At 33.7% G+C, this 16183-nt stretch overlaps 1 protein-coding gene across 4 annotated transcripts in view; it reads right to left on the bottom strand.

Moving 5' to 3' along the window:
- Nucleotides 1-16183, bottom strand: part of LOC116338434 (cadherin-86C) — a 51957-nt gene that overhangs the window by 29536 nt on the left and 6238 nt on the right. The gene's annotated exons all lie outside the window — the stretch shown is intronic.

Raw genomic sequence — 16183 nt, 5'->3', positions numbered from 1 at the left:
GATCGTGTCATTATTGTGTCTACATACTATGGGTGCACGCATATTTAACGAAACCATTTTTATTTATGCTAGTCTGTGAATGATTTCAATTATTGATTATACGCTTATTATATACACACACACACATAAAATATGTGCACAAATTCAATGAAGATTCTCAACTATAGATTTTCTCTAATAATCATCGATTCGATTTTGGTGTCTATTCAAAGCGAACACACACACTTTCGCATGTTTCAATTTATCGCAATTTCCGTGCCAATTTCGGTCGTGAATATCTTTAATTTTCCTTTTTCATTGGATTTTCACGTTTTAACATAAATCACATGATTTTCATGACCTAGGTACTTTGCTCTCGCCCCATCAAAGCATGCCGCGTTCGATTGGTGTAGATAATCAAATCGTGACTTTATTCTCAAATTATAATCTTGTTCCGTTTCTAAGTACTCTCTTTCTCTCTTTTTGTTTCGTCCAATACAAATCGTTTCAGGGTCATAAAATGACCATAGATTAGTTCGTTGTTTATCATCACAAATTAATTTTTTTTTATCGAATCAATTTGTCGACTTAAACTTCTCGGAATACAGAGAAAGTTTTCTCATCCTTCAAGATCACAAACACCCACACACATACACACAATGTACACAAAAATGCCAAACTTACACTCGGAAAAGTTCAAGAGCGAACATTAAATCACCCATCAAATATCACACCGCACCATCGAAAATAACATTCAAATGTCGTTCATCCTCAACACTTTCTGTCTTTTTTTTTTTCTAGTATGAACAACAAACAAAACAAAAAGTCCACTTGGAGTAATGGATGACGATAAAAAAAACTACAGAGCTGTAACGACCTCTTGAAATATGAATTAGATGAGATTAAACTGGTGTATAATTGAAGTTAAATGTAAGCCCTCTCTAAATAATACATACCAAACTAACTTGACAAAAGAGTTATCGAAATTGATGTTATTTCACACGTTCAGTGCTCCGCTTGAATTTCAAGGAAATGTATACCAGTGGGTTGTTTAGAAATTTTCAATATATTGTCTATATACAAACACACATAACAATAAAATCAACAAAAACAGCAGCAGCAGCAGCAACAACAACAACAATCATCATTTGCATTTTGAAGCAGGAAATTTCTTATATTTACTTTATAGCACGATATTGTGCATGTTCGATTGTGTAACAAAGTGCATTGTCTGCCTTTGCCAACATCTTGACATCAGCTGCATTTCATTTTCACTTTTGAATTGAACTAAGCTCCAAAAGTTTTCCAGATAATTGATTTGGAACATGTTGAAACGAATTTGTCTCCACATACAAACAAGCGCACATACACACGATTTTGTTCTCTCTCGCTCTTTCTTTCTCTTTGGCCAATGAACAATGCAGAGTGTGCCTTTGACACGACACTGTGAAATAGTCGAAAGAAGAAAATGTGTCATACCATTTATGGATAAAATAGGAATAATAAACTTCAGTTGGTTTGATGATAGTATTTTAATTTTCACAATTTTTACTCATATAAACACCTTTCGCATAAGTTCTTTGAGTCGATTTGCTTTTGTTTTTCTTCTTCTCTTGTGAGAGTTTCGATCAAAAATAAAATCCCGATTTCGTTTTCTTTTTTTCATTGCCTCGAATCTACTTAAGAGTGTAACGAACGATGCAGTACGCTGTTGTGGCAATGGTTTTGCACGCGTCGAATAGGTAAATCATTTTAGTGATCACGCAACGCAAACGTATAATTTATTGCATTTAACCATCGTTATCATAATCATGGGCAAGCACAAAACACGATGTGAATCTTTCGGCCAAATCAGCTTAAGTTCATTCGAAAAACAGCATCGTGTTATATTTTTGATCTGGTTCCTTGTGAGTATAACAGAGCATCTGTATGTATGCGCGCGCCTTTATAATCTTCACATAATAATGTACGGCAATTTAAAAAATTTGAAGATGTCTTAATGTAACGTTAAAACCGAAACTAGATGGAAATAAAACGCCATCGATACACACGTTTAATAGTCAAGTCAGTTTGAAATGACGATTGTGCGACGTTTAAATGCCAATTGAAGCTAACCAATTGCGAGTAGATCTTTTTTTATAATGATAATCATCACATGGTAAACGCAAAGCAATTGCAAGTTATGTAAGTGCATGAACATTCAGTTCCATGCTAAATGCCGTAAAAATATGCATGTAAGCGTGACATTAGCCAAGCATGGATTGGAGTGTCATTTTTTCTCCTCTCTTTACAGTTGTCGTTTTAGTTGCGTCTCTTTAAGAGGCGAATAATCTATATTTCATAGGTTGTAATTAAATTGGATTTTTTTGTTCAACAACAACGACAAAAACAGAGACGAACCATTGGATTGTGAATGTCGCATAATATAAATGAGACCAAAGAAGGCACACATACAAATAAAACATCGTTGCTTATTGAGAACTTAAAGTCGTATGTCTTACAGTGAAGTCGCAATTGAAACGATTTTGAAATGCATAGAACAGAGACCAAATGACTCGATGTGTTACATTATATTCTTGAGAGATTCATTTTGAGGAAATTTATTATTATCATTTGTTTTTATTTGTGGCAAAAAAAAAACAGCAAAAATGTGCGCTTAAAATGTGTTTCGATTGTTCCGTCATCAATACGGTTCGAACTTCGAAGCATGCGCACACGCGCACACGTGAAATGCATTTCGATCACAAGCGATCGTTCTTGTGATTTTCCTGCTTTCAATATATTTTGCTAGAAAAGAAAAAAAACTGGTCTCCGAGAGCAATAAATTTTTTGAAGCAAAAAACAAGAGGTGCATGAATGCATGCAGTCGACTGCATTTTGCCCCATGCACTCACATACACCAAAAATTCTAATGTTGTAAATGCGCCTTGGAAATTATTGGCTGCGGATCATTGATGGTGGATTAAACACAACAAAAAAAAAACAACGTTACAACTGGTAACAAAAATTGAAATCGCCTCTAACGCAATAGATAACATAAAACGGTCCGCAGGCTACAAACCAAGCGCACAAAAATTTTCCACCTCAACAAAAGACGACGCATCACGACGATATAATGCTTTTTATACATAAACATGTATACCATACAATCGGTAATGATCTCTGAAATAGAATTTAAGTGCCACAAAACAAATTATCTTTTTCTCATTTCATTCACGATTCATTTTCATTGGGAAATGCGCGTGACTGCAACTCAACGGAATTGATTATTGAAAATCATTATCAATAGGTTTGGCGCTCTGCAAGCGATTCGGCTGTACACACTCCAAGTTGAAAAAAAAAAACCAAGAGCATAAAATTACCAATTCAGTTGATTATTACTATGCACGTATACAATTCATTGCAAATCACAATTTACCCTGGCGCACATTTTACAGCAAATTTTTGCCGAATTTGAGGAAAACAACCGACTTGCATTTCACCGCTTCAATTGTTGTTGTTGTTTTTTCTCGGTAAATTTGCAAATTATGCGCATAACAACTTGTGTGCGCTCTTTCTTATTGAATTATAACGACTAATTAAAAGACTTCGTATAATCGAGACCAATCCTATAAGTTGAACTAGAAATAAATAATCGAACAATTTAGAAAGGCAAAAATTGAGACACAAGGAAATCATGAGTGTAAGGTTAAGTCATCGCCTTAATATGATCAGAAATCAAATGAATGAAATCTTGAAATCCGTTTCGCTTTAATCATTTCCGTTTCATTTTGGAATGAAGAAAAATTGTTGGCGGTTACAAGTATTGTGTTGTTGGAATTGAGCCGGCGCACAAGCTCCAGTGCCATAAAATCAAATGCAAAACAAAACAAAACAAAAAAAAATGATTTGTTCCACCCAAATTGCAAGAGAAAAACGAATCGCATACTCTGATCCATTTCACAATAACAGAGATATCAGAGAGAAAGAGATTCTGGCAGAGATCGTGACAGACATATAAAGCTTTTATGTGCACTTAAAAGATTTTATCATGTATTCAAACAATTTTTATTTGTTTCTTGTTTTCAAAGAAATGATGTGCCATGCGACAATAGAGACTTGATACGTATAGACAATGCCTTTTGTGAACTGTTTATTGATGGCATAAAAGTCATGGCACCATAAAGGGCCATAATTGATAGTACCGACGATTAAATTCAACGAGTGAAGAAAAAAAAGATGTGACCGAATTGTTATACAGGATTACATTCACTGATATCGATGATTAATTGAATATTATTCAAAATCACATTTTTGCAATCATTCAGAAACTTGATTAGGCTTCAGTTTAAGAAAGGGTGACAGTGAGATCCTCTCAGGCAATGATCAAACATAACTGATATAATAATTTGGACAGCGAGAGCAAACGATCGAGAGAGGAGAAAAGTGAGACCAACATGAGAACAACCTAAACCATTTCATAAAAAGCGAAATGGATTTGCTATTGAACGATGTAAACAAAAAATAAAATTGAACGAAAAAAAACAAAGTTGTTCCATTGTATCGAATGTAGTATTTTGACATCTGGACACATATTTCGAATCCATTCGGCAGCTGTCTGTTGTTATCGTGAGAAATGAATTTCCTGCCAACATTCAGCAGAATCTGGATCAGAAGCCAACATGAAATAAATTGGTAGCATTTGTTTTTATTGTTTGCAATGCATCCGCACGCACTTCACCGTGCACATATAAAATATATTGTCAATTAAAAAAATGGCTCAGTGTGTATGATTAACAATGGCCCCGTTTTGCAACCGTTATCGCATCGCCACCAGCTTATCTTGTGTGAGGAGAAAATGTCCAAGAATATATTGACACATGCCGTAACATTTGATGCAATAAGACCATCTTTCTCTCTCTCTCTCTCTCTCTCTCTCTCTCTCTCTCTATTGGTGTGCGTGTGAATAGAGTATCTTATTGGGCCATATTTTTTCTCCACAGAGATTTATTATAAAGACGAAACAAAACATATATTACCGATCATTTGATATAAATATATCAAATGCTATTACGGTAGCGCTATCGACCAAAACAGCAATGGCAAAGAAAATGAAAATAGAATGCTAGTCAACTTGGTGTGCGCACACAACAAGAAGCACTCAAAACCACACTCGAAACCTATCAAATATCTTACGGGTAATACATACATCAACATCAACATGAGCATTAACATCGAACATTCGACATAAAATATCGACGAACAAATTAAGTTATGCACAAACTAGGAAAAATCTTATTGACCAAATATAGTGGCAATAATGAGACATATAATTCCAAAATATTCACATAATTCATGCGCTTCGTTACAAATCAATTCACATTTCTCTATCTCTCTGTCGATTGATCGGTTGATGATTGTTAATAAGTTTAATATTTGCTTAAGCTAAGAAAAGAGTATCTCCGTACATTATGTTTGATATGAATTTTTGGATAAACGAAAAAACGAGATGTCATCATCAAAAGTTGCATTTTCTTTCAGTTAATATCCATATGAATTTATCTGGATTTTATTTTTGCGATGCAATAACCAACTTATTAAATAGAATCAATTTATGCGTTCGATTTCATTTGAATTGTATATTAAATTGATTTACCTCGTCGTCTGGGCTATTATTTTGTTACACACTCGAGTACAATATAGTGTATATGGATTTTTGTATGGATTATGTTCAAAATTATCACCGAAGTATTTAAATTTAGTGCGGTCATGTAATCGAGACGCCAATTTAAAACACAGCCACAAGCCTCGTAATGTCGCTCGTTATTTTTCAGAATACGGTGAATTTTTTTTTCTTCTCTTCCATCGAACTTCGTATGCATTTGACTACAAGCTAGTTGGAAATGTTTGTCTTTCGTTTATGCCGAGACCAAAAAGACGGCAACGTAAAGCAACAAAAAAGAAGAAGAAGAAAAAAAAGCGAATGAGCAAACCGAACCGATATGTGATTGAATCACATCTTGGCTTGATATGGTTTAAGTGCGATTTGAGCACTGGTCATACTTGGCGGTTTTCGATTCTATGTGCAGATCATAAATTTTATTATTTTTCGAAATATTTCGTTAGTGTCAACATTAATTGATACTTCAGTCGGTCATTCTGAGTGCAATTAAAGGGAACACAACTCACTCTTTCGTCGCATGCACCAAACAGAATAAACGTGTAAAGTAGCTTGTAATTTAGTGTGGCGATGGCAATTTGATGCCGAACAACAGCCAAAAAAATTCATTTCGTATCCTCGTATTCGCCATATATTTTGACCTACCTCCACGACGACGACGACGACCACAGTGCAGTACATTTTTTTTGTAAGAAAATAATTCCATAATGCGTCACAACGTCATATCGTATTCAAAAAATGAAATAAAATCAAAACTTTAAAGTGCTTAACGTCATATACAAATATTGGGCATATATTTAGATGCGATTATTTGATATTGTGAATGTGGTTAAACCACCTACAACTACGATATTTGAAGACAATAATAATAGTCAGTTTTGTTCGCATTTCAAATGATTTATAAAATGAAATGATTTTTTTTTTTTTTGAATTGGACAGAGATTTGTGTAAACGCGTCAGCGCCAATACTCATCTAATAGCCTGTTGCATATATAGACGTTTGCGTATGTGAATAGAAAAGTGAAATGATTTATTTGCAATTTATGGCTTTCGCATAGCCATATTTGTGACTTCTTATTTGGTAGTCATGTGAATATTTCATACTGATTCTGTCCATATTTCTTATTTTGTTATGCCTGTTAATTAAACTTTGAGCCAGTAGCAATCACCCATCGACACGTTTAACAAAAAATTAACCATTTTATATTAAAAATCATAAACAAGAGCACTGCATTGATCGACAGATAGATACCATTGCCAATTCCATCAATCTGCCGATGAGTATCGGCAGTTTTTTACCATTTACTGTTCTCTAATGTGCATAAATATATTTCAACAATTTGTATTTGCAAAAAAACGACCATAAAATCATTTCTGACTCTCAAATGCAACGACAAACGTCCACAAATTAAGATAAAACAAATATCATCAAACGAATGTGACAACAACATAAATGCGCCATCCTTGGAAACGCATACCCATTAGCTCGATTAACTAACAAACACTCACATACACATGAGCCATACCGTAAAAGTGTGCAAATCATAAAGTAATAATTCATGCGATTTGTTTGGCTGACTGGTAATCCGTAGAAGCATACAGATTTGAAAACAGAAAAAAAAGCAAAAACCATATCGCTATTAAAATATGTATAAATAAATTAAATGGAAATCATTATGTTGGAAATTACGTCGGCTATATTAGTGCAATTTAAAATGCCGAATCGAATGGTTTTTCCTTCAGTCGATTCGCCAAAAGTGTGCAAAAATATCATACATATAATTTAATCGATTTAAAACACAAAATCGTTATTCAATGTGATGTGAGTTTATTTTTTTTTAGTTTTGTATTTCGTTTCTATCTCAAACTGAGTATTTTACATGCGATATGATACAGTGGCAACATAATTTTGGTTGATGTTTGATTTTATTTCTGTTCGGTTTGCTTGAAATGCGTGCGTTTGCATTTCTCTCTGTCTCTCTTCTCTTCTCAGCTAATTTAAAATGAATACGACATTTGCATTAATCTCTAACTGACTATAAAATGGCATAAATAAGCTTCCTCATTTGTGATTCTGTCAATATTAACTAATGTGCGCTATACTGAAAACGTTCGTTTAGTGTATATTTACTATTTATTTTTGTTTTTAGTTTGATTGAATATTTACTATGTCGCACTCAACTATAGGCTCAATTACTGATCTACTATTTATATGTATGCCTATCACATCGAATGCAATGTCGTAGTGAAATTTGTATCTCTGACAAAATCAATTCAATTGTTGTCATTTCTCATTCACGCCTTTGCCAGGATTGATTGATCGAAATAAATTCCCCGACAAACTAAACTTGTTGTTCGGCTAATTGTCGTTCAGTTTTAGATACTGTACGAAATCGTCCATCGATAAACATTTGTCGAGCGATCATCATTCATTTTGATTACAATTGCATTTGTTTTGCCACATCACAAGAAAGAGACGAAGAAAGAAAAAATTAAATAAATTTTGTCCATTTTTTTTTTCTGAAGTTGCTATGTATACTGTGGCGTTTACTTGGGAAAGCAAACAAACTTTCAACATTGAATATTCGAATCAACATACAACAGCTTTGTTAAATCACCGTGAACGCCATTTAACCGATTTAACGATGCGATCGAAATATCCCAGCATGATGTTCTTATTTTGAAGTTGAATATGATTCGAACCATTTGGATCGTCCTCCAAGACGAAAGACACTACAAACACCGCAGAATGAGGTTGGTCCCCATCAGTTCAATTAAATTTTTGTTTTAAAATGGGTCTAGATCTCGTTTTGTTTTCTGATAACGAATGCGAGCACGTCTGTTTTTCAACAGCAACAAGCGAAAAAAAATGCAGACCAATTATAGTGTGGTCGCTTGCGCTCAATCTCCAATATCTCTTTCTTTTACATATGTCTCATGCATTGTATAACTCTGAAACGGTTGAACAGTATATGCATGTATGTAATGATGCATGTGCGATATTGAAAATGAAATTACAGACGACAAAACAACAAGCAGGAAAATACGACGAAATCGCTTTAAATCTGATATCTGTCCCAAGAAGGAAACGACAAAAAAATGAACATTTTTTGGATTTGTTGCGATTTGTCGCCATTTGTGTGTGTATTTGAGTGCGCGGTAAGGGCGCTTGTTTTCAATGCACTTTCGATTATATAATGAATTCGAATGGCAAATATATTATTGCGTTTGGGTTGTTCTTTTTCTAATTGGATCGCTTGATTGCATACAATAAAATACAAAGCATTCAACAATAAAATTTATTTGACAATGACGATTTTTTCAATGTGAACGACCGCATCGAAAGTCACAACATCCAACAGAAAAACGAGTGATATGGGATGCAATTGTGCTCGGAAAACTGATTTAAAAAAAGAAAAAGAAAACATTTCAACACCGACACAGAGCGGCAAAAAAAACAGACGAACAATAACGTTTTGAGTCGTCTGGATTTTGTCAGCACACCACAATGTATCCCACTCGCAATGCACAAGTATACATCGATCGTTTCGGTTATAACTAACTCTGTCACATTGTATCGAATTTAAAATTTGGATTTATATGTTAAATCCTCAAGTCACGAACATTTCGTATCGAAAAGAGAGATCCTCATAATATGTTTTAATCATAATCTGGCATAAATATTCAACCAAAATTGCCTTTTTTTAAATCGAAAAAAATCGAATTTTTTTGAAATTGCATGTGAATGATGTGAATGCGGTTTTGACAGAGATCTATAGTCTGTTGTTTTTTCATTGGTTTTGTTCAATTTTATTTCAATGACGCTTGGTTTCAATTATTTCAATAATTCATTCGATGAATGTCGATCTGTAGTCAAAGATTGACAATTAAACAAATTTATGGAGTGTGCACTCTGTGTGTCGGTCCGGGAGGCTGTTTTCTTTCTATCTCTATCTCTCACTCTCTTTCTCAAATTCCATGCTTCGGTATTATTCCTCGAGTTGAATAATACTTTGTGCAACATCTGAGTAGAAAAACAACAAATCAACTCTGAGAGCAGATCGCCTGATCTATACACATCATTTATTACATATTTATTATAGAAAGACTTTTTGCACGTGCAAAATACATCCCAGTGTAGATCTGTTTGCCGCATGTCTTTAAGTCTCTCTCTCTCTTTTTTATACAATTTGATGAATCTTATCTGATGACAACATCTCGTGTAGAATGCGTATAATTTTTTTTTACAACAATAAAACCCACGAAGTTTACATTCGATAAAAAAAACCAACGATACCATGTTCCTCCAATTTGAATGTCTCTAAAATTGAACGTGCCCAACCAGTGATCCGATTTATTTTGCGTCAATTTTGATTGTGAAATCCGCGCAAAAAAAAAAAACACTTATCGCAACAATTGAATTTCACCATGGATAAAATGTCGAGAAAAAAAACACATAGAAACTTTTGGAATTTAATCGGTTTTGATATAAATCCAACAACACAATACCATTTTCATGTAGAGCACATTGCGTAAATACGTCGACTTATGGACAAAATAAAGATAGACAGAAAGACATTCTCAATTTCAAAGATTGTGGAATTAATGATTTCTTCGCTTAAAATTGAAGTTAATTAATGGAATCTGTAAACACACCTTTCCCTCGGGTTTCTTTTTACATCGAAACATTTGCGCAAAGTGACGACACAAACATTAGAATGGTTTGAGTCGTGCGTGCGCTCGTACCCATCAAAAGGAATTCAACGAAAAACCATTGAACCGAAATATTTTCTTGAAAACGAAAAAAAAAAAAAACACATACACACCAACACATCACCATCAAAAAAAAATTTAACATTTTGTTTGTTCATGCTTTAATTTCTTCTAAACGATTTCACGCACCAAAATGGTTATTCAATATTTGTAGCTGTTTTCATTGACTTTTGTCTCACATTGATTACCATAGATCACTCTGTGCGACTCATGAACAGCGGCCAGAATAAAATCTGGAATCCCATTTCAAATTAGTACACCGTTTGAGGCTATTCAACCAATGCCATTCTGTTTTTAACTTCATCTTCGGGGTCCATGAAGTGGCTTTTGTACAAATGATTCGAACTCAACGAATTGAAAAATGAGTTGCTTCTGTCTCTAGAAACAGTGTGCCTAATTTATCACTAATACATATTTAGTGTTTTTATGTGTGTGTGCAATTTTTCTCTTGAAAAATGTCTATGTAAATTACAAATTTTCCAAGTGTAAATTGCAGCTGTTAATTGCTTTATCATGATATCGAGCTTAAAACGAAGAAACGAAAAGGAAGAGAGAAAGAGAGAAAAAGAAGGACAATTGGTCACTGCAACAATTTTGCAATTTGTTGCATTGCATTTTTCGGAATTTCATCGCTTTGAAAATCTCGTTAAGTCGCTTTATTTATTAATCTGTTTTTGATTTAAACATTTTGCATAGCAAAATCGTGCGTATAGTCGGCAAACTATAAAGACGAACTCGCTCAATATTATATTTATATGTATCTGCGTGTTTCTGATCGGGTTTTTGTAGTTCACTCGTTCGTTTCTTTCGGTCTGAACTGATTTATTTTTTTTTTGTTGTCTTCGTTATTTTTTCTCTGTCTCTTTCGTTGCTTTGTTTTTGTCTGTGCGCAAAGAGATCTTTTTCTGCATATTTTTTTTTTTCCATTGGGTCTCATTTTTTTCTTTTTATTTTTTAGTTCGTTCGTATATATCATTGGCCAATTCTTCCGTTTGGCGATGCTTTTTTTTCGGCGCACTCTTTGCTGCATTTCTTTATAAATTGCAAGAAATGGTTTTCATTTCTGTCATACATCCATGCAACACACAAAATAACATTTTTAAAGTATGAAAATATAATTATCATCGCCGTTTTTCAATTTTAGAAAAAAAATAAAATTGCAGTTCATATTTTTGTTGTAGTGCTTCTTCTTTGCATTTGCGCGAGCACACGATCAGTATGTGTGTGTGTGGTGTACCGGAATCGAATTGATTTTTTTGGTCACGATTCCTATTTAAATAGAAAATTAAATCGAGATTCTATGTTATTTTTTTCTTTTGATTTTTCCTCTCTCATAATTTAATTTATGAACCTCATCAATGACTTTGGTGTTGTCTATATTTTTTGCAATATTGCGAAGCAATCATACGGCTGTCTACCAACTAACTACGCAAACAATCACTTTGTGTAACGCAAGCAATACAAACAGTGAGAAAAGCAACAACTATTGTTGAAATAAAAACAATATTCTCGCCAGTTTTCTGCATGTGGCACTTAAACTACCACAATCGATTAAAGTCATAGAACGCAAACAATGTTCATACTTTTTTCGACGAGTGAACGAGAAAAAAAATGAATTATTTCATTTGACAAGCAAATGCAAATTTCGGTTTGTGCATTGAGTTATAGTTGTTATTTTTTTTCCTTTAATTTTTCAGCTCAATGGCGTAGCATTTGATTTGTCTGCCAAATATACAGCATCTATTCAAACTGACCATAAACATGTTTGCTTTTTAAATCTTGTGCGATTGATTTTGTTTTTTGTTCTTTCTTTCTGTTCCCTCGCTTCGGACTCGTTCTCGATCGATACATTTATATATTGTAGAAAAAATAAACAGAATGAATCGATAAAATCGAAATGTTTACCATCAACGCAAACAAAACAATTTCGGGGAAAAAAACATTATTAAAATGTTCACGATATGGGTACAACAAGCGAATTTCAATAACATAAAATCTTTTGTAAAATATTGTACTTCAAACAGAGCAACGCAACTATAAAAAAACACGCCGTTGTTGCCAATATCGCTGTGTTTCGCACAAATTTCATTTCATATTTTTTTCGCCTTTTCTGCTTTATTTCTGCATGTTTATGTGTGTGTGTGTGTGTTTGCCGACAAGTTCGCGCGAGAGCCATTTTCGGTTACAAAAGAAATATATTAAAAGATTGAAACTGGTGCATAAATCATTCATTTCAAAATTTTCGAACATCTTTGACTGCAGGCTATAATTATTTTTATATATATTCTCGTCAGTCTGCAAATGAATAGAACATATCGAAATCAATATAAAATCGAAGCAAACAAAGCAAATGCAATGCTCTGGTTTTGTTTTGTCTCGCGGCATCTACTTTTCGACTTTTTTTTACATTCTTTTCAAAATCGTCTGCATCCACAGAAGACGTTATATTTCTGTGATGTTTTGCATTCCGGTTTTGCTACGTCCAGGATAATGGAAGATCGATCCATCCACCGTTTTGCATGTATTATTTGTGATCAACGAATTTACATATTTTTCAACAAAATCTTATTAACAACGTATCCGAAAATAATTTGAATCGATTAGAATGAAAAGGGCGTCGGAGAGAGAAAGAGAAGAGGGAAAATGAATAAAAATGGTTTGAAAATAACAATTTTTGGACTATTATTGCTACAACTTAACGACATGATAATCAAATCGTTCAATCAATAAAAAAAACTGCTGATACTGATAATCAAATTGAGTTCAAGGCGATTATAAATGAAGTATCGATTTGAATACCACGTTGTGAACACTTGAGAAAATGTGTTTTTTTTTTGTTTTTTTTTCTCCATTTTCAATGTCGCCGCTTCTTCTGAAGCGGCTAAAATATTTATAAGCAGCGCACACATTAAGTATGCAGAATTTCTATTTAGTGCTTTGGTAAAAGTCATCATTCTTTTACAATCCGTTATAATCAAATCAATGCTGAAAACGATAGTGAAAAATTAAAAAAAAATTCATTGAAAATGTAATACACACTTTTATTTGGCTCATTGTAATAATGTATGACATAATCATAATTATTTAATTGTTTATGAATAAAGTATTAAAGGTCTTAAAGTCGACAGTTTTGAATGTAAGAGCAAAATTTGTCGAATTTTTAAATACTTGTGAATGGAGGAGAAAAAAAAACCATCAAGCGACACGAAAGAAGGAAAAAATCTTGAATTCTCATGCCAATACAAGCATATTGCTAATCACGAACATAATTGTAGGGAAAAAAGTAGAAAACCTTTGCCGTATGCGTTATGTAAAAGAAAGTAAACGTGCCAAATGAATTTGTCCACTAAGATATGTCAATCGCACGCAGTTTTATCGGTGTGCGCCACATGTTTTACTGCCACTAATTATTTTGTTGCCATATTGATCGAAAAAAAATCCGAATCGAGTACCACCGATAGTTATATCTTGTTACGGCTTGCACATTAAATGGATTAGAGAAATCGACGCCAAATCAATCCAATTTTTACATGGTGACAGCTATCGCACACCAAAACATTCAACATGAATTTTATCGAAGTTGACACTTTTTGAGAGATCGAGAAATAGAAAGGAAGAAAGAGACAGAGTTTATAGCCAAGACTGCGCTTAGATAGCCACAGGGAAAAGTGACATATCAACGGCTACTGCAATATTAAGTGAAAATCTAATGGAAAAAGGAAACGATACGTTTGAAATACCAGTAATTGCTCTCTTCACTCACCGCCGATACATATATAGTATAGGTAGATAAATGTATGCAAATGGTTTATAGTTTCGATTACAATTTTGCTGATCGTGTGAATGTACAGTATTTCAACTGCTTCTTGTTTGCCTCTCCCTCTCTTTTTCTCTTGCTGTCTATCTCCATCTTTATCTATTATGTCACCCACCACATTTCGTTGATGACCATTGCTCTGTACACTGTCAATTAAGATTGTGTACACGTTTAAATGGGCGCATGTGTGTGGTTTTAACGTAATTGCTAATTAAAATTAAAACTGATCAACAAATTCCGGCTATGAACAAAAACAAAACAAAAAAAAGAAACAAGCAATCACCACCACAAAGAACATTGAAAACAAAGAGAGCGGTCAATGTTTTTTGTTTGTTTATTTGCTGATTGGATTAGTTGATATGCCTAATTCCGTGCCGAGTCAATCGTTCGTACTTTTACTTTCTCTCCTAACTTAAACATCTCTCTGAACACAAATATACTATGTAGTTCAATTGGCTTTTTATTATTTCTCTGACCGAATCGTTTTTCGTTCTTTTTTTTCATCATCTCATTACCGTTGTTCACTTCAATTGATTTGAAATTTGTGATTTTTGTTTTTGGCTGCTTATGCGGTGCAGCTTCTCAAATATGGATGAGTCAAATCGATGTGAATGAAATGAAAATCACTTGATATTCAATCGCGATTGGTTCACACACACACCCAACAACAACACCAGCAGCAGCAAAAAAACACCTCTTGCCATTTACTATAAAATCTGTGTTCTGCGTGCACTGTTGATCCACAAATCAAACTAATTAACGTACACTCCATTCCTCCTTTGTTGTACGCGCTCATGAAATTTAAACAAAAAAAATGAAACATCATTTTCATTTTGGAAACTATTCCACATTTGTTTTATAAGCAATGTTTTAGTCGATATAAACAAAAAAAAGCACCTCATTTTGAGGTCCATTCATTCATCGAGATCGAACATTAAAGGTTAATGCGAATTGTAACTGCGAATGAAACAATCAACATAACAGAGGAAAGAAAACACATCTCCAGCAATTTACATTCACTTTTTAACATTTGGTTCTGCACCAATTTTTTTTTTCCTGCACACACTCCAAAGAAAAAATGTTTAGCAATGATTTCTTGTAATGAGGCAAAACAAAACAACAACAAAAAATCAAAAGGAAAGCACCTTTCCAAGAATAATAGTTTCTACTTTCGTCGCAAATATCAGACCAAAAATTAAATAAAAAAGGCAAAAAAACAACGCACACAAATTGCTGTGATTATTATTAGCGCAGAATTCTGATAAAGATGTAAAGCCAAATAATAACGCATAAATACACTGTAGATCGTTTATTCGGACGGAATTTTGCCGTTTCATTTTATAGAATGGCCAATTTTGTGTACAGTATTCATCTCGATTGTGTGAGACCTCAAGCTTAACATTGCCTTTTGAAAACATGAAAATGCGTTTTTCTCTTCCACTCAGATTCAGATATCAAAAATATGAAAAAAGAATTATTGTTTTGCTCTAACTTTTATTTACTTTGGCTCGCTCTCTCTCTCTCTCTCTCTCTCTTGTATATTTAACCTCCAGCAAGTTTTCACGAAATCCCCAACCAATTTGGATTGCATTGTCGAAGAATAAGTCGATATTTCCTTTGCTTCGAATGTACGTTATTTTTTGTATTCGTTTCCATTTAGTATTGGTATGTTGGTTTTGTTTATGAATCTGATGGAAAATGTTAAGTTATTATGTCAATAATCGGTTTTGAGTTGGCGTTTGCCTCTGTTATCAAAACTGTACTGAAGAGATTTGAAAAGAATTAATTTTGACTTTAGGATTTCGTTCGGCCGCGATCGTGCTATTCGATTCAGTCAAGCTGAATAAATATTTTGGAGTGCAAAGCGATTGCCTGGCATTTGCAAAGCATTAGCGGTTTTTTTACCTCTTTAAAGTTTGAGAGCAGAACAACAAACAAAATACAAATAAACTTAC

Source organism: Contarinia nasturtii, unplaced genomic scaffold, assembly GCF_009176525.2.
Source record: "Contarinia nasturtii isolate CC-2019 unplaced genomic scaffold, AAFC_CNas_1.1 Cnas_scaffold_414, whole genome shotgun sequence".
Classification (NCBI taxonomy): domain Eukaryota; kingdom Metazoa; phylum Arthropoda; class Insecta; order Diptera; family Cecidomyiidae; genus Contarinia; species Contarinia nasturtii.
This window is presented reverse-complemented; position numbering and strand designations above follow the sequence as displayed.